The sequence below is a fragment of the Schistocerca gregaria genome, chromosome 4, assembly GCF_023897955.1.
Source record: "Schistocerca gregaria isolate iqSchGreg1 chromosome 4, iqSchGreg1.2, whole genome shotgun sequence".
NCBI lineage: Eukaryota > Metazoa > Arthropoda > Insecta > Orthoptera > Acrididae > Schistocerca > Schistocerca gregaria.
Genome location: NC_064923.1, coordinates 653,139,738 through 653,157,937, shown reverse-complemented (window position 1 = coordinate 653,157,937; position 18,200 = coordinate 653,139,738). Strand labels below are relative to the sequence as shown.

Sequence of the window (18,200 nt, the reverse complement as noted above, 5' to 3'; positions counted from 1 at the left end):
ACCAGAATTATTTTAAACAGAGTTAAAGAATTCCTTGAAAAGGAACTTCTTTAGTAACAGGCCGGTTTTAGGGCACAACACAGTTGCGTTGATCTTATTAACACTCTTAGGGTCATTTTAGAGCAAAGCAAAGAATTCCAAACAACCACGTACCTGACATTCATTGATTATCAAAAGGCCTTCGATTCTGTGAAACGTAAAGTGCTCTGACAGGTGTTGCGGAAGTATTGCATACCACAGAAGATCTTAAACGTCATAAAAGATCTAATATAATGGCTACAGATGTTGAGTACACCACAGTGGAAATATGACAGAGCCCATAAAAGTAACAACTGGAGTCCGGCAGGGTTGCATTTTATCACCAACACTTTTTCTACTTATTCTAGGCTCTGTCACGAGAAGAGTCACAGCAGGCAGGAGACGAGGAATCCAGTGGGGGATCCATGAACGTCTGGAGGATTTGAATTTTGCAGACGACATAGTTTTATTAGCTCAAAGGCTGACTGATATTCAAGCTAAATTAAACTTTCTGAAAGAAGAAGCAGATACTGCTGGCCTCAAGGTAAATACAGGCAAAACAAAGGAAATGAGAGTAAATTCAGGGGACGTGGGGGTGCCACTGTTAATGGGTGAGCAACAGATGGAGACTGTCGACTTATTCCTGTATCTGGGTAGTATAGTGACGGATGGAGACTGTCCACTCATTCCTGTATCTGGGTAGTATAGTGACGGAAGATGGAGGAGCTGGAGATGACGTAAAGAACCGCATTAAAAAGGCAAATGCTGCCTTCATACAATTGTGTCCAATATGGAAAAATAGAAATATCATGTACAAAACAAAAACCTGATCTCTTCACACTGTAGTTTAATAGGAGGTGAGTCACCAACCACCCTTAATAAATGAGGGCTGCTCCTTGGTGGATGACATGACTTTTCCTCGCATATTCCAGCCTTTAACAATTCACCCACTAAAAATTCAACAGCTCATACACAGATGTACAACGCAACAGTAATATCGCCCGTTTCTTCTTTCCAATCACACCCTATGATATTTTTTGGATAAACAAAAGGCGGACCTTCTGTTGCTGAATGTCTATCGATAAAAACCTTCGTATTACCCCAAAACTTGTCATTGCAGTCACTTCGTGACGTAGCAATACGTTTGCTCACAACGCTTAGAAGAAGAGGCATGGAGATCACCTCTCAGCCCCTCTTTTGTCAGAGTCTCGCTTGGCCTCCATATTCCCACCATTCACGTATCTTAAATCTTGGATATATGGCATTTGAATCTACGTTATTTTGACGAGTAAGGATACATCTAGATGTCCGCAGCCAAGTCTCAGAGCCCTGCTAATTCTCTCGAAACCGCATCACACTGCCGCAGCACTATTCCATTAGTTAGAAGGCTCTCTCTCTAGGAGTGTCACACTGTATATGTGATCATCACGATAGTCCAAATAGCACTGAAATGTGCAATTCTTACAAAATCGGTCATGGAATAAAATCCTGTGCAGGACAGAGAAACGACTTTGCCTTCTCATCTTACTGGTGAACAAGCCATAAAAACGTTAGGGATATTATGGCACCCTGGCGCTGACACATTCCAGTGCCATGTGCAGCTCGAGTAATCGGCTCTCAAACTTTACCCAGCGCATTGTCGAGTCTACAGTAGCATCAATCTATGGGGCTTAGAGGTCCAGCAGTCATAAGACGTAAATTGTTTTTGTAGCCCTTGTGCCAACTAAGCCTTGATTGGGATGAAATTCTTCCACCCAAACTCACTAATGAATGGAATTCTGTTTGTGTGCAACTGCCTTCCCTAAATGACATTTTGATTAACAGGAATATCATTCCCTGTCCCCAGTATGTTAAATTAGAAATTCATGGTTTTTGTGATACTTCACAGTTGGCATATGGTGCATGTGTATACGTCAGATGTGTTCTCCCCAATAACAGTGTGTTGGTCTCATTGGCTGCAGCCAAATCTCTGGCTGCCCCTGTAAAGCAACAGTCTCTTCCACGACTGGAATTGTGTGGTGCTCTGCTTTTTGCTTGTGTCATTCACAAGGTGGACAATGTCTTAAACATCACAGATAGTGGCATCACTGAAAGGGTCCTGTAGCCACCTTTCATTAGTCCAGCAGCCCACATTTACTAGCATTTCTCTTTCTTTTCCTTGTTTCTCTTTTTTCATTACTCATTGAATGAATGTGGTTGTGTGTCACGTTGCTAGATGGTGGAGTACTCTGCTGCAGAAAGTCTGCGATAGTTGCACAGATTGAGCAGCAGTTGTACAGAATAGCCACCTCCAATAGTGGTCAAGTAGGCAAAGAGGTTAAAGAGGTTTGTGCTACTTGTGAGAAATCTACCTGCGTTAAGCTGTCGGCACACGGACCGTGTATCCGAATGTTGGGCGTTGAGCGTTGAGCATACCGAGTTTCTGACGTCATAGCGTGGAATAGCACGTTCGGGAGTCTTTCTGAACGAGAAGAGCAATTTCTAACATGTCAGATATTCTGAACATGTGTCTGAGCGATGACCAATGACATGGCACAACGCCACCTACGTCACACGCACGCCATCTCCCTTCAGCACAAAGTTGTGAGGTGTGATATTGGCATTCATTTCAAGCCTATACGTATATATGCTATTTCTGAGCACCAGCAAATTGAGAATCATTGGAAAACCCATTGTTGACTGTGTAATCCGTTGCAATAAACTAATGAGAAACATCCTATTCCTGGCAAAAGAATTATTTGTTGTTGTTGTGGTCTTCAATCCTGAGACTGGTTTGATGCAGCTCCCCATGCTACTCTATCCTATGCAAGCTTCTTCATCTCCCACTTCTTGCTGCAACCTACATCCTACTGTATCTGGTTAGTGTAGTCATCTCTTGGTCTCCCTCTACGGTTTTTACCCTCCGTGCTGCCATCCAATACTAATTTGGTAATTCCTTGATGCCTCAGAATATGTCCTACCAACAGATCCCATCTACTGGTCAAGTTGTGCCACAAACTTCTCTTCTCCCCAATTCTATTCAGTACTTCCTCATTAGTTACGTGATCTACCCATCCAATCTTCAGCATTCTTCTGTAGCATCAGATTTCGAAAGCTTCTATTCTCGTCTTGTCCAAACTATTTATCGTCCATGTTTCACTTCCATACATGGCTACACTCCACACAAATACTTTCAGAAATGACTTCCTGACACATAAATCTATACTCGATGTTAACAAATTTCTCTTCTTCAGAAACGCATTTCTTGCCATTGCCAGTCTACATTTTATATCCTCTCTACTTCGACCATCATCAGTTATTTTGCTCCCCAAATAACAAAACTCCTTTACTACTTTAAGTGTCTCATTTCCTAATCTAATTCCCTTAGCATCACTCGACTTAATTCGACTACATTCCATTATCCTCGTTTTGCTTTTGTTGATGTTCATCTTATATCCTCCTTTCAAGACACTATCCATTCCGTTCAACTGCTCTTCCAAGTTCTTTGCTGTCTCTGACAGAATTACAATGTCATCGGCGAACCTCAAAGTTTTTATTTCTTCTCCGAATTTTTCTTTTGTTTCTTTCACTGCTTGCTCAATATATAGATTGAATAACATCGGGGAGAGGCTACAACCCTGTCTCAATCCCTTCCCAACCACGGCTTCCCTTTCATGTCCCTCGACTCTTATAAATGCCATCTGGTTTCTGTAAAAATTGTATATAGACTTTCGCTCCCTGTATTTTACCCCTGCCACCTTCAGAATTTGAAAGAGAGTATTCCAGTCAACATTGTCAAAAGCTTTCTCTAAATCTGCAAATGCTAGAAACGTAGGTTTACCTTTCCTTAATCTTTGTTCTAAAATAAGTCGTAGGGTCAGTAATTCCTCACGTGTTCCAACATTTCTACGAAATCCAAACTGATCTTCCCCGAGGTCGGCTTCTATCAGTTTTTCCATTCGTCTGTAAAGAATTCGCGTTAGTATTTTGCAGCTGTGACTTATTAAACCGATAGTTCGGTAATATTCACATTTGTCAACACCTGCTTTCTTTGGGATTGGAATTATTATATTCTTCTTGAAGTCTGAGGGTATCTCGCCTGTCTCATACGTCTTGCTCACCAGATGGTAGAGTTTTGTCAGGACTGGCTCTCCCAAGGCTGTCAATAGTTCCAATGGAATGTTGTCTACTCGTGGGGCCTTGTTTCGTCTGAGTTCTTTCAATGCTCTGTCAAACTCTTCACGCAGTATCGTATCTCCCATTTCATCTTCATCTACATCCTCTTCCATTTCCATAATATTGTCCTCATGTACATCGTTCTTGTATAGAACCTCTATATACTCCCTCCACCTTTCTGCTTTCCCTTCTTTGCTTAGAACTGGGTTTCCATCTGAGCTCTTGATGTTCATACAGGAGGTTCTCTTATCTTCAAAGGTCTCTTTAATTTTCCTGTAGGCAGTATCTATTTACCCCTAGTGAGATAAGCCTCTACATCCTTACATTTGTCCTCTAGCATGCCTGCTTAGCTATTTTGCACTTCCTGTCGATCTCATTTTTGAGATGTCTGTATTCCTTTTTGCCTGCTTCATTTACTGCATTTTTATATTTTTTCCTTTCATCAGTTAAATTCAATATTTCTTCTGTTGCCCAAGGATTTCTACTAGCCCTCTTCTTTTTACCTACTTGATCCTCTGCTGCCTTCACTGCTTCATCCCTCAAAGCTATCCATTCTTCTTCTACTGTACTTCTTTCCCCCATTCCTGTCAATTGCTTCCTTATGCTCTCTCAGAAACTCTGTACAACCTCTGATTCTTTTAGTTTATCCAGGTCCCATCTCTTTAAATTCCCACCTTTTTGCAGTTTCTTCAGTTTTAATCTACAGGCCATAACCAATCGGTTGTGGTCAGAGTCCGCATCTGCCCCTGATATGTCTTACAATTTAAAACCTGGTTCCTAAATCTCTGTCTTAGCATTATATAATCTATCTGAAACCTGTCAGTATCTGCAGGCTTCTTCCATGTATACAGCCTTCTTTTATGATTCTTAAACCAAGTGTTAGCTATGAATAAGTTTTGCTCTGTGCAAAATTATACCAGGCGGCTTCCTCTTTCATTTCTTACCCCCAATCCACATTCACCTACTACGTTTCCTTCTCTCCCTTTTCCTATTACCGAATTCCAGTCACCCATCACTATTAAATCTTCACTATCTGAATAATTTCTTTTATTTCATGATACATTTCTTCAATGTCTTCGTCATCTGCAGAGCTAGTTATCATATAAACTTGTACTACGGTAGTAGGTGTGGGCTTCGTATCTATCTTGGCCACAATAATGGGTTCACTATGCTGTTTGTAGTAGCTTACCTGCATTCCTATTTTCCTATTCATTATTAAACCTACTCCTGCATTACCCCTATTTGATTTTGTGTTTATAACCCTGTATTCACCTGACCAGAAGTCTTGTTCCTCCCGCCACCGAACTTCACTAATTCCCATTATATCTAACTTTATCCTATCCATTTCCCATTTTAAATTTTCTAACCTACCTGCCCGATTAAGGGATCTGACATTCCACGCTCCGATCCGTAGAACGCCAGTTTTCTTTCTCCTGATAACGACATCCTCTTGAGTAGTCCCCGCCCGGAGATCCGAATGGGGGACTATTTTACCTCCGGAATATTTTACCCAAGAGGACGCCATCATCAATTAATCATACAGTAAAGCTACATGCCCTCGGGAAAAATTACGGCCGTAGTTTCCCCTTGCTTTCAGCCGTTTGCAGTACCAGCACAGCAAGGCCGTTTTGGTTACTCTTACAAGGCCAGATCAGTCAATCATCCAGACTGTTGCCCTTGCAATTACTGAAAAGGCTGCTGCCCCTCTTCAGGAACCACGCGTTTGTCTGGCCTCTCAACAGATACCCCTCCGTTGTGGTTGCACCTACGGTACGGCTATCTGTATCGCTGAGGCACGCAAGCCTCCCCACCAACGGCAAGGTCCATGGTTCATGAGGGAGGCAAAAGAATTATTTAACTTGCGTATTATGAGAGTATGCTATTTGAAGGCAGCAATACACTGAGGATGCAACCAAAACGCCTTGTTCTTAGTACAATTTGTTATAATTAAATTTCAATTAGTAACATAGCTACGGTTAACGCTTTTAAGGAAGTGCTAAGATTGGTAGGAGCCTAGAAATGGCAATAACCTATAAAATGTTAGCGTAGGGTAGTCAGTATCATCATCAAGTAGTGAAATTTTTATTGTTGGGCGGGGGTTCGCGACTCACCAGTACATAGTTTTTTTGCTAACAATTTCGTTTTTATTAGGTTCTGTTACATAATTATTAATTTCATGTAAGTATAAACTATAATTTTTTATGTTATGTAAATATTAGTTCATCTTTCTTTCGGTGTTCGATTGGCTTGATCTATAGGACACCTTGCGCTACTTGTGTAAAGCTATATTGCTCCATTTTCTTTTACGCTTCGTAATTCACGTGTTGCTAAGATTCTGCTATTGGGCAGGAACAGTGATCAAGTAAGACTGACCTAGGGATTTTACTAAAATGTGGGAATGATGAAATAATGTTTATCTTATGTGAAGAAGTATTGCAAATTTGTATCGCGCTGTTTGTAATGGAACTTTTATGAGCCTGTGTCCCTATTGATTGGAAATTTTACTTTCCTTTTCGTGGACAGTGGAGGAAATGTGCGTTTTAATAGAGCTAACGTGGGAATTTTACGCGAGCCAGTTTAGTAAACAGTGTGATTTACGAACAAGGAATTTCCCGAAGCTGCCGCCGGAGTGCGTTACGATCGCGTGTACCACGTTGGGGTCCATGACCGTATGCACATTATAGTTTGTTGGGCTACAATCATCACTAACTGCCCGATCTCATGTGTGTTTTAAAGAATGTTAACTGTTCGTGATTGGGTGATGTGATATTGTTGCAATAGGTCCACGATACCTAGAAACTGCGTCTCCACAAACCACGCGGGCACGTGGGTGTACTGCGAAACGTGTACCGTTTCACGAGCCATTGCAGTCACTTATCAGGCAACCGCAGTTGTATGTATGGCTCACACGAATGATTTTAGGTGTTAATTATAGCGGTGAATATATCGATGCTTTTCTTTAATGTTTTAGGAATTAAAGTTATCAGGAATTGCGTACATGCCTCACATCTATGTCTTGGGAATAAATGAATTTGTTCACAATTTCTTCTTGTATTCCGAGGTTACGTCTTTGCACCTAAGCAACTCACCTCGTAGCTCTCCCGTTAGCACATCCAACACGTTTCCTTACGTAGAGTTCCGGTGACTACTTCCCCCTCTTTTTTTAACACATATGCTACTAGATTAAGTCTTATTTTCAGGTGTGTTCCTGGGAGCTGATCTTATGTACCATCTTCATGCACGTTCTATTTCATTTTAAATGTTTGATTCTCATGAATAGTGCACGTGTAATATTATTAATTACATCGCATCCCCTATGAGCGATATCACAACGTATGCACTTTTATGAGTTTTTGGTCTGTGATCAAATTAATTTATTTTCTGACTCGGCCAAAACTTTGTCTAGTTGTACGGTTAGAGCCCCATCTTCCCACATTAATTTCACAATCAATAAACATTTCCATTTGCAACTGTTTCATTTAAATATTTGGACACAATTCCGAGCGCGGCGCTTTGTTGACTCAAAGGCGCTTCGTACCAGTTACACAGAACGCAACAAGTACACGGCTGCCTTACACGATTTACTCACTGGTTCCACACTACGACTGCCAGCAGCGGCCATTTGCCTATGCTGCAGTTTGATAGAAAGAAGTAACCAAGCGAGTTGCACGGAGCCTGTGCCGACCCAATAATAACGTAATAAGCCGTAGAACGAGGTTAGTGACAGCATTCATTTGTGGACGGACTCCAAAATAGTTCCCTGTTGGCTGCAGTGTAGTCCTGGTCGCTGGAAAATCTTTGTTGCCAACAGAGGCCCTGAAATCCAGGAAGTGAGTTGAGTTGCAAACTGGAGACATGTCAAATCAGAGGATAATCCTGCTGATGACTTATCACGTGGTATTAATGTAGCTGCTTTGAGTTCACTTGTTCTGTGGTGGTCTGGTCAATCATGGCTATCCACTTGTGACCTCGACAACAACATCTGCACTCCACTGAGTGTAGAAGACGCGCCTGACGGAAGGTGTACACAAGTATACTTGGTGTCGGTCATTAGACTTGATGATGAGTAACACACATACTCCGTCTTCAGGCCACGAGCAGCCCGTCGGGATCATCCGACCGCCGTGTCATCCTCAATTGAGGATGCGGATAGGAGGGCCGTGTGGTCAGCACACCGCTCTCCCGGTTATTATGATGGTTTTCTTTGACCGGAGCCGCTATTATTCGGTCGAGTAGCTCCTCAGTTGTCATCACGAGTCTGAGTGCACCCCGAAAAATGGCAACAGCACATGGCGGCTGGATGGTCACCCATCCAAGTCCCGGCCACGCCCGGCAGCGCTTAACTTCGGTGATCTCACGGGAACTGGTGTATCCACTGCGGCAGGGATGTGGAAGACTTGATGATGAACTGCTGTGTAAGTATTCATCATTCAATAACACTTACAGAGTTTTGGCCTATGCACAGAGGTTTGCTAATAATACTAGTCTTCAGCAATCAGACAGCATAACTGGGGTCACTCACTCCACAGGAATGCCAATATGCTAACAAAAGGGCATTTGGCGCAGCTCAACGAAGCTGTTGTAACGGCTGAGGCAGGTAGCTTCAAGACCTCGTAGCGGATGGGCGTGTACGTCTCCCAACTAAGCCAAGGGCCCAGTTGGTGCGCTTCCTATGCACTTTACAAAGTTTATTCTAATCAACACTTATATCAGACAATTTGTCCCGTCCAGTTATTGTGAATGGAAATAAGGGGAGGACCGGGCGGTGAGTTCTCTCACACTGTACACTCTAACTCCAACCACCATGGGAGGAAGAGAATGTCCCTATAGACATAGTGTAAGTGGACATTCTCGACATTTTGAACTTAATGGTAGCTGGTGTGGAGGAGTGAATGGTTTAAATTGTATTGTCATAGTGTGTGTGTAAGTTGATTAAGCATAACACAGTAGACTTGTGGGGAGGGGGGAGGAGGGGACAACGCCAAGCTCAGTGAGGAGCAGCGCATACGCTCATGGACGGTGTGGTTGTCAGGGCGGTGTGGTTTTTCTTGGGATGGCGCTGGTGCAGGGGTGTGTGGGGGCGGTATTGGGGCCAGGGCGAGATAGAGATTACAGCCCTTCCCTTCCTGAAAGTGGAGCGATCAAGCTTAGTAGAAGCAGTGATCACACACTTCTGAGTGAATAGTAGCCTGAGCGGGAAGATACATGTAAAGTAGGTCAACAGATAGGCCGGAACCTCCATAAACATCCTTTGGCTCTTACGCTATACTGTCTTAACCCTGAATTGTACACTGCTTTAAAAATTGAACAGACTGACATGTGCTCGATTGTGACATCATAGGCTGTCCTCATTCCAACTCTGGACCAGTATACAAGGATTCTACACTATTATAAATAACCCGACTTGTCTCAGTTGGACTGTAATGTCATAGGGTCATTGCCACTGTTCCATGTCTTGGATTCTGATGGCAAAGAGTTTGTCTCAGTATGCCTTTTTCCGCATTGGGATTTTTAAATATCCCATAGATTAATACATAGGGGAAACCTGCTTCCATAAAACACTTTAATGCAGATAGGATGTTTTTGAATTTCCCACCAAAATTGGAATTTCCGCCAATGACTAATCGACGGCGTTGTTGATGACGTAATCAATGACGTTAACGGTGTCGCAAACTGTTCCAGAATGCCACCTAACGTATCTACTAACCTGGTGAGTTAGCTGGCAGATAATACATGAAGAGCTGATGCATTATTTCTCTGTGGAGCATTCCTCGCGTTGGTATACTCTGCTGACATATATTTTGTCATTTCACTCCACAGCTCTCTTGCGGAGAAGATGACGTTCTTATGATTGATCGGTCTGCCGCTGTGGTTGCCCCGGTTGCTGCCCGCAGTGGAGCTGAGCCCTCGCCTGTGGTTGATTGGGAGGTCGTTCCAAGGCATGGCAGGCAGCGAAAGGCGTCCCCGGAAGCTGACCAGAAAGCCTCCCCGGTGCGTCTGACAAACCGGTTTCAGGCACTGTCTCTGGCTGAGCCAGATGCAGCTGCCTGCCCTGTTTCAGAGGATCATTCTCAGCCTTCAAGGTCCGGGCAATCGCAGAGGTTGGGCTTACTGGTAGTTGGGAGCTCCAATGTTAGGCGCGTAATGGGGCCCCTTAGGGATATGGCGGCTAAGGAGGGGAAGAAATCCAGTGTGCACTCCGTGTGCATTCCGGGAGGAGTCATTCCTGATGTGGAAAGGGTCCTTCCGGATGCCATGAAGAGCACAGGGTGCAGCCAGCTGCAGGTGGTGGCACATGTCGGCACTAATGACGTGTGTCGCTTTGGATCTGAGGAAATTCTCTCTGGATTCCAGCGGCTATCTGATTTGGTGAAGGCTGCCGGTCTTGCTTACGAGATGAAGGCAGAGCTCACCATCTGCAGCATCGTTGACAGAACCGACTGCGGACCTTTGGTGCAGAGCCGGGTGGAGGGTCTGAATCAGAGGCTCAGACGGTTTTGCGACCGTATTGGCTGTAGATTCCTTGACTTGCGCCATAGGGTGGTGGGGTTTCGGGTTCCGCTGAATAGGTCAGGAGTTCACTACACTCAGCTGGCGGCTACACGGGTAGCGGAGGCTGTGTGGCGTGGACTGGGCGGTTTTTTAGGTTAGAAGGCCTCGGGAAAGTGCGGGATGGGCTGCAATGTCAAAGGGTGCTTGGCAATTACAGGACGTGCTTGGATCAAGGAACAGTCGGAATTAGTTGTAAACTGTTGTAGTTGCGCTGGAAAAGTCCCTGAGCTTCAAGCGCTAATAGAAAGCACAGAAGCGGATATCGTTATAGGTACAGAAAGCTGGCTAAAGCCTGAAATAAGTTCTGCAGAAATTTTTACGAAGTCTCAGACGGTGTTCAGGAAAGATAGATTAGGCAGAATTGGTGGTGGAGTGTTGGTGTCTGTCAGTAGTGGTTTATCTTGTAGTGAAGTCGAAGTAGATACTCTGTGCGAATTGGTGTGGGTGGAGGTTATACTTAACAGCCGAATTAAGTTAATAATTGGCTCCTTCTACCGACCCCCAGACTCCGATGATACAGTTGCGGAACAGTTCAGAGAAAGTTTGAGTCTCGTAACAAATAAATACCCCACTCATACGGTTATAGTTGGTGGGGACTTCAACCTACCCTCGGTATGTTGGCAAAAATACTTGTTCAAAACCGGTGGTAGGCACAAAACGTCTTCCGAGATTGTCCTAAATGCATTCTCCGAAAATTATTAAGAGCAGTTAGTCCACGAACCCACGCGAATTGTAAATGGTTGCGAAAACACACTTGACCTCTTGGCCACAAACAATCCAGAGCTGATAGAGAGCATCCTGACTGATACAGGGATTAGTGATCACAAGGTCATTGTAGCTAGGCTCAATACCATTTCTTCCAAATCCATCAGAAACAAACGCAAAATAATTTTATTTAAAAAAGCGGATAAAGTACCACTAGAAGCCTTCCTAAAAGACAATTTCCATTCCTTCCGAACTGACTATGCGAATGTAGACGAGATGTGGCTCAAATTCAAAGATATAGTAGCAACAGCAATTGAGATATTCATACCTCATAAATTGGTAAGAGATGGAACGGATCCCCCTTGGTACACAAAAAAGGTCCGAACGCTGTTGCAGAGGCAACGGAAAAAGCATGCGAAGTTCAGAAGAACGCGAAATCCTGAAGATGGGCTAAAATTTACAGACGCGCGAAATTTGGCACGTACTTCGATGCGAGATGCCTTTAATAGGTTCCACAACGAAACATTGTCTCGAAATTTGGTAGAAAATCCGAAGAAATTCTGGTCGTATGTAAAGTACACAAGCGGCAAGACGCAGTGAATACCTTCGCTGCGCAGTGCCGATGGTACTGTTATCGACGACTGCGCCGCTAAAGCGGAGTTATTGAACGCAGTTTTCCGAAATTCCTTCACCAGGGAAGACGAATGGAATATTCCAGAATTTGAAACACGAACATCTGCTAGCATGAGTTTCTTAGAAGTAGATACCTTAGGGGTTGCGAAGCAACTCAAATCGCTTGATACGGGCAAGTCTTCAGGTCCAGATTGTATACCGATTAGGTTCCTTTCAGATTACGCTGATACTATAGCTCCCTACTTAGCACTCATATACAACCGCTCGCTCACCGATAGATCTGTACCTACAGATTGGAAAATTGCGCAGGTCGCACCAGTGTTCAAGAAGGGTAGTAGGAGTAATCCATTTAACTACAGACCTATATCATTGACGTCGGTTTGCAGTAGGGTTTTGGAGCATATACTGTATTCAAACATTATGAATCACCTCGAAGGGAACGATCTATTGACACGTAATCAGCATGGCTTCAGAAAACATCGCTCTTGTGCAACGCAGCTAGCTCTTTATTCGCACGAAGTAATGGCCGCTATCGACAGGGGATCTCAAGTTGATTCCGTATTTCTAGATTTCCGGAAAGCTTTTGACACCGTTCCTCACAAGCGACTTCTAATCAAGCTGCGGAGCTATGGGGTATCGTCTCAGTTGTGCGACTGGATTCGTGATTTCCTGTCAGGAAGGTCGCAGTTCGTAGTAATAGACGGCAAATCATCGAGTAAAACTGAAGTGATATCAGGTGTTCCCCAGGGAAGCGTCCTGGGACCTCTACTGTTCCTGATCTATATAAATGACCTGGGTGACAATCTGAGCAGTTCTCTTAGGTTGTTCGCAGATGATGCTGTAATTTACCGTCTAGTAAGGTCATCCGAAGACCAGTATCAGCTGCAAAGCGATTTAGAAAAGATTGCTGTATGGTGTGTCAGGTGGCAGTTGACGCTAAATAACGAAAAGTGTGAGATGATCCACATGAGTTCCAAAAGAAATCCGTTGGAATTCGATTACTCGATAAATAGTACAATTCTCAAGGCTGTCAATTCAACTAAGTACCTGGGTGTTAAAATTACAAACAACTTCAGTTGGAAGGACCACATAGATAATATTGTCGGGAAGGCGAGCCAAAGGTTGCGTTTCATTGGCAGGACACTTAGAAGATGCAACAAGTCCACTAAAGAGACAGCTTACACTACACTCGTTCGTCCTCTGTTAGAATATTGCTGCGCGGTGTGGGATCCTTACCAGGTGGGATTGACGGAGGACATCGAGAGGGTGCAAAGAAGGGCAGCTCGTTTTGTATTATCGCGTTATAGGGGAGAGAGTGTGGCAGATATGATACACGAGTTGGGATGGAAGTCATTACAGCATAGACGTTTTTCGTCGCGGCGAGACCTTTTTACGAAATTTCAGTCACCAACTTTCTCTTCCGAATGCGAAAATATTTTGTTGAGCCCAACCTACATAGGTAGGAATGATCATCAAAATAAAATAAGAGAAATCAGAGCTCGAACAGAAACGTTTAGGTGTTCGTTTTTCCCGCTCGCTGTTCGGGAGTGGAATAGTAGAGAGATAGTATGATTGTGGTTCGATGAACCCTCTGCCAAGCACTTAAATCTGAATTGCAGAGTAGTCATGTAGATGTAGATGTAGATTGGAGGTATGTGGAACATTAGTGGCACAGTCAGATAAACTCCTCGAATAAGCAGGCTGCGAATCCTATCAAACAGGAGTTCACCTCTCCATCATCGAAAGGCGGTTTGCTTATGAACTTGCCATCAAGTTTTTGAAAATGAGTCAATCCCTCTTTGCTAAGATTGGCTCTCACCACCTAGGAATCGCATCACTTCCAGATGATCAGGAGGATTCCAAATACACTCCACTGGGTTTATCTGGGGTGCTGCATGGAAACCTTAGTGGCAAACCAAAAAAAACCCGGAACCACGAGCTTATTAAAAACCGAAATGTTCAAGTGCCAGGTTTCCACCGTCTTAGGGAGTTGTGGCTACAACTTAACAGATATTTGTATTTTAATAATTTAAAGTACCTCTCGATGTTCCTGAAAAATGAGTTCATTCTTTTCACTCTTCCAAGAGACGACAGGGGCGAAGTGGTATAAGACGATATTACGTTATTGAAGCAGGTCTCGTCATCACTTACCTCCCCGGTTACAAATACCTGTCTCTTGATACTAGCGAAGCCCGTCGAGAATGTGACTGAGGTAAATGGGACAGCCTCATTATTGTCATCGGCCTAATCTCCTTAATAAGCAGCGAACGTAACTCCACTATTTTGCTCCGTATCTAGGACGCCTTTATTCGAGAAGCAGTTTATGATTTCTCCAGTCAAATTGAAAGGTACAGCACTAAAAAGCCCTGTGCACCTTCGTTTGGCTTGTATAAAAGTTAGTCGGATTGCCACATATAATGATGCTAATCAGTCACGTCATTCAGCAGCTCTCGTTCGTTGACGTTAAATCGTTGCAAATTGACCGTCTTTCCGAAAAGCCCTTGGAGGTGCTACACTATTGCTTGTTGGTTCTTCGACATTATGAACACAAATGCCTCATTCATTCCACTGATCGCTTCCTAGAGACGTTAGGATTCAAGTAAATAGGTGACAGTATTCGATATTTTTCTTTCGGTACCGAGTACTCATAGTAACGAATCATTCTTACCGTACTTGGTATGGAAAGAGAAGTACTTGCACCGAATAGATTTTACGCGCGTATCCTAGTGAGTGAGTGATTACTTGTCTGCTGTAGAGATGGAAAGTATCAACCGACTCACAGCTTTACTAAAGTCTTTTGGATATGTCACAGGAGAAACGCCAGGAATTGATTGTTAGTTAACAGAACATAATAGTATCACATCAGTTTCACCAGTTATCTAAGAAAGCAAGAACGCTTGACTGTGAGAGCTGAAGAATAGGTATAGGTTAATTGAGTTAAATAACCATTCAGCCATTGTTACTCTATTGGATCCAAAGTTTAAAAAATCTCATTTTCAAGACCCGGCAGCTTGCGGGCGAGGCATCCAAATTTCTAAAGTATGGTTTATGAGCAACAAAGCAGACCAAGTGAATTGGAGGAAGATAGTGCTTCGTCTGCTGTATCACAAGAATACGACTTCGACTTTCGGAAATATCATGAGCAGCTAGCGCACAGCATCAAAAGAAGCTGTTCATCAAGGTGACGAAGTATTTCTTTGCCAAAAAATTTAGTATCTTTCAGACGCAGCCCATGCGAAGAATGGATAGACATGAAATTCATTATTTCGTGTTTCTGCAAATATGTTCATCACTATCATCTTGGCGTTGCAACATCTGTGTCTACACAGTGTATGTCCCCGAAAGCTGGAATAACTATGACTAAGAATAGGAGTAAATTGCATCTTACATATTCATTGTAATCGTTCTTTTTGAGAAACATTCCAAAAGGTAACCCTTCTGTATAAGGATCATCATTAATAAAGAAATGAAAGTATGTAATGTGTTTTACTAGACCACATAAAATAAGCAAATATGTAAAATGTCATATGTACTCAGCACCAGAATTAACAACGCTCCTGCCATAACACAAAACAAAAGGCGAATAGATTCCGGGGACACGACTGAGTTATCTGGCAGCTTCAGTGACATTTAAATCAAAATACGTTGACATATTAGCGCTTGTGTAATAGGGTGTAATATAACGCATCGTGTGTAGTCATGTAACATGATGCTCGATGACGAAATAAATCTCGGGTGAACAGCCTGGTGTGAGTGTAGAAAGGACACAATATTTCGACAATGGACGTTGTTGTCATCATCAGGTGTGCTGATGAAGACCGATGCCGTGAACACCTACGGCACACGAGATTGAAACAGCCTAATAAGTCTGCCATCGCCGAGCATTACCTGTCAAATCTTCAGGGCATGGATTATTAACGGTTTACACACATTCAGTTCACGCAAGGAGTTTTAGCTCGACCTTAAACCAACGCATCTTGACAACAGACACACATAACTGAATAAAAAAATTCCGGTTGGCTCTTCTTTTATCTACCTTCGTGCTAAGTCTGAACCGATTCGTACGAGTTTGAAATATAGGAGTGGCGCGCTTCAAAAGTTCCCACAAAAATGTGGTTTTCTCTTTTTTTTCTTTTTGTACATAAAATCCAAACGAAGGAAGATTTTTTTCCAGAGGCTGAAACTTATCTTAGTCCAAGGTCCGATACACCGGTACTCGTATGAGTACAAGCGCAAGACGACTTTACTACTCATATGAGCAGGCATCGATAGTTTGATGGAATGGGAAAAACCCTAGTCTCCACAGACTTATTAAAGCGGTGTGCACAGTGACGTCACCTGAAGAGGTAGATCTTAGTATCGCTAACTTCGCTACAACCCATTCTTCTGGAGAGATGATTTTTATGCATATGAAACCTGTTACTTGCACTAAATTGTAATGGAACGGGTACCGCCAGTGAAATAATAGACCAGTAAGCAAATGCAGCACACCTGTAATTTATAAAGTGCGACAGGCAATTTCAACAAAATAGCTTAGAAAAAATATGTTCGAACAGCAAGTCGCTGATCGCAGTAGACTCGAAATATCCCGAAGCGGGAAATAAGCAGTACTTTACTCTAATTTGGTTCACGAAACTATTAACCGTACTCAAATGAAAATATATGTTTTCAGAAAACTTCAAGTCTCCAACACCTACGATGTGTAGGCCGAAATGCTAACTGAAGGGATGAATGCAAATTTGTACCAAGGCTGGGATTCGAACCGGAGACTCCTGCTCACTAGGCAGATGCAGTAAGCACTAAGTCGCCCTATCTTTGCATCTTCGAATTATCTGAAGCATCTGTAAGCCACATCGATGTGTCTTTATACAGAGAATCATACGTCGTTTCAATTTTTTCCTAATCTTGCCACTCTACGTGCCAAGTATCTGACTTTATCTTCCTAAAAACACGCTGAAGGAAGATATAAGCTGTATGGCTACCTTTAATCTACCTAGTTTAACTGACAACTTCATTTGCCTAACAGATCACATACCATCATTCGGCAGATAGAAATCGAACGGGGTCTTTTATTCAAATAAAGAATATTCTCATTGAGACACAGTTCCTAACACACAGTGCACTACACAAGTACGTAAAATTCTCTCATACAGCTTAGTATGATGCACTGTACGATAGCAACAAAGTCTCAATAAACTGTTTTAGTAAACTAAAAAGTGTTGTTTTAGATCCTAGTGGCCAAAAGAAGACTATTTACTGAAACTAACATCTTAATGTCTAATTCAGGTTAACATTTATTATCGCTATCAAAACTGTGAAATATAACCTGCCATTTCTTGTAGAACTTTCTCCTTATGATTAGTAAATTTCTAAACGTAGTGCTTCCTTTAAATTCTACAATCGAAAAAGCAGAAACATATTCATTACAGGATTGCACATGTTATCCATTTTTTATGATGACTGCTCTTTAAAGCAACTGATACATCCCAGTACACAATCGAAGGTGGATGCAAAAATACGGTAGGAATTCCGTGATCAATCACATCTGAATTGGTGCATCTTCTACACGGCCGTTTACAGCACATACCCGGCTGTACCCTGGGTCGCTTCCTCTGCGCTAGAGGGCAGTTGCCTTGTTTTGACAGGAAACTCAGTTTTCCGTCACATGACTGCCCGTCGTCGAATCATCGTAGCCCGGACACCCCCAGTATGCACGATATATAAAGGCACACACGGAAACATTTTTCTGCAGTTGCGTCTTTGTGCACAGTTCCACTGTAAGTACTGTTTCCGACGTTACGTAATTTATTAGTTTTATTGCGATTGATTCTTATGATAGAGTGTATAGACCAGTCCTTGAAATGTTAAGGTGACTTAAAAAACTGGACTAGTGGTATTTTGATTTGGAAGTGCGTAAAATGACAAAGTATGGCTTTATTTTACTCTAATCTTAAGAAAAAGTTACGGAAAGCGTACACTTGTTATAAGTGAAAATCCTCGAAAATAGTAATAGGCGTTGAGGTGTAACGCTAAATGTTAGGGGGTCATCAGTCAAATTGCTCAGCCTTTTGAAACCGTGCTACTACGATGTTGAAATACAGTGTTAAGATTCTCATATCATTAATTTTCTTTAAATG

General features: G+C 42.7%; 1 protein-coding gene across 5 annotated transcripts in view; it reads left to right on the top strand.

Annotated features, from left to right (window-relative positions):
- The window catches only part of LOC126267392 (synaptic vesicle membrane protein VAT-1 homolog), a 105,595-nt gene that overhangs the window by 75,699 nt on the left and 11,696 nt on the right, over positions 1–18,200 (top strand). Inside the window, exon 1 of one of the 5 annotated variants that reach the window (XM_049972586.1) lies at positions 17,727–17,840. The exons of 3 other annotated variants lie outside the window; for them this stretch is intronic. The gene's annotated coding sequence lies outside the window, so the exon portion shown is untranslated. Of the gene's footprint in view, positions 1–17,726; positions 17,841–18,200 lie in introns of those variants that run through there. One more of the 5 variants, XM_049972587.1, reaches the window with a different exon arrangement.